This window comes from Abrus precatorius, unplaced genomic scaffold (genome assembly GCF_003935025.1).
Source record: "Abrus precatorius isolate BTA unplaced genomic scaffold, Abrus_2018 Scaffold0, whole genome shotgun sequence".
Taxonomy (NCBI): domain Eukaryota; kingdom Viridiplantae; phylum Streptophyta; class Magnoliopsida; order Fabales; family Fabaceae; genus Abrus; species Abrus precatorius.
Window position 1 is genome coordinate 1,174,709 of NW_020874290.1, and position 1,551 is coordinate 1,176,259.

At 28.6% G+C, this 1,551-nt stretch overlaps 1 non-coding gene across 1 annotated transcript; it reads left to right on the forward strand.

Moving 5' to 3' along the window:
• Positions 1–813: 813 nt before the first annotated feature.
• On the forward strand, positions 814–885 carry TRNAR-UCU. The gene has a single exon. It is a non-coding gene; the product is annotated as a tRNA-Arg (tRNA).
• The last annotated feature ends 666 nt before the right edge of the window (positions 886–1,551 follow it).

The window sequence follows — 1,551 nt, forward strand, 5'->3', positions numbered from 1 at the left end:
TTTGGAATTGGATAATAATCCGAATTTTTTGAGTATGCGTAAAGGATCCATGGAGAAAGATATAGAAAGCTTATTTCTAATCGTAACTAAATCTTTCATTTTTTTTGTATTGTAGAGATTGAAACAAAATAGCTGTTAAACGATTTTTTTAGTTTACTAGAGACATCAACATATTTTTTTAGCTCGACGGAAATTTTATTCTTTTCCTAAAGATTCTCTCAAATAGAAATAGAGAACGAAATAACTAGAAAAAACACACACACAGATTGTTATAATACTCCTATTCTATAGGGATCATCTAAAAAGCAAGGTGTTTCAAATGTATTTCTACAAAACAAAAAGGCTGACATAGATGTTATGGGTCAATTTTTTTTTTCATGTCTTCCATCTCTTAATTTCTTCCATAAAGGAGCCGAATGAAACAAAAGTTTCACGTTCGGCTTTGAATTAGAGACGTTAAATCATAATGATGAATCAACGTCGACTATAACCCCTAGCCTTCCAAGCTAACGATGCGGGTTCGATTCCCGCTACCCGCTTATATCCTATCTCTCTATTTATTCTATTCGAATCTATCTTTTTTCTATTCTAGAATGAATCTAAATTTCTTAGTGAATTTGTTAATTATTCATTTTTCTTTTTTAACTTAGTTTTCGTTATTTATATTCAATTGAATTTGATTATTTATTTATTATTCTATTTTTTTTTTATTCTATCTATCTATATCTATCTATAGATAGATAGATAGAATTCTTTTTTTCTTTAACCTTTTTTAAACTAAGGTTTAAAAAAAGGTTAAAGAAAAAAAGAGAAGCGTCCATTGTCTAATGGATAGGACAGAGGTCTTCTAAACCTTAGGTATAGGTTCAAATCCTATTGGACGCAAATAATTTGCCTATATATTTCCTTTTATTTCCGTATTTCTAAAAATAGAATATCTTGAATGATTTGAACTGAGCAAGAGCCACTAAAACTTTCTTTAGAAGAATAACTTATCTTATATATATATACAATTTATGCTTTATCCCTTTCTATATATAAATCTTTAATAATCATGAATTTCTTATTATTTTATTATTTATTTTATATTCGAATTAATATAATATTATTAATTATATTCAAATTAAAAGAAAAGATTTTAAAAGATAATAATTAGAAAATTGGTTAGTTATTAATCAATTTTTTTCTACTTGTTCTTGGAGTAAAAAGAGTTCCATCTGTTCTTGAATAACTTCCTTCAAAAGGGCTTCCGCTTCCCCAGTGAATGTCTTGGTAGAAGATATTATTTCTTTGAATTGGGGTTTATTCATTTTTAAGTAAGCACGTAACTCAACAAGAAATTTCCTTACCTGTCCAATTTCTAATGAATCAAGATAACCATTCGTTCCGGTATAAATAGTTATTATCTGTTCTTCTACAGTGAGAGGGGCTGATTGGGATTGTTTAAGCAACTCGCGCAATCGTTGACCTCTTGCCAATTGATTTTGAGTAGCTTTATCAAGATCAGACGCGAATTGTGCAAAAGCTTCTAATTCTGCGAATTGTGCCAAT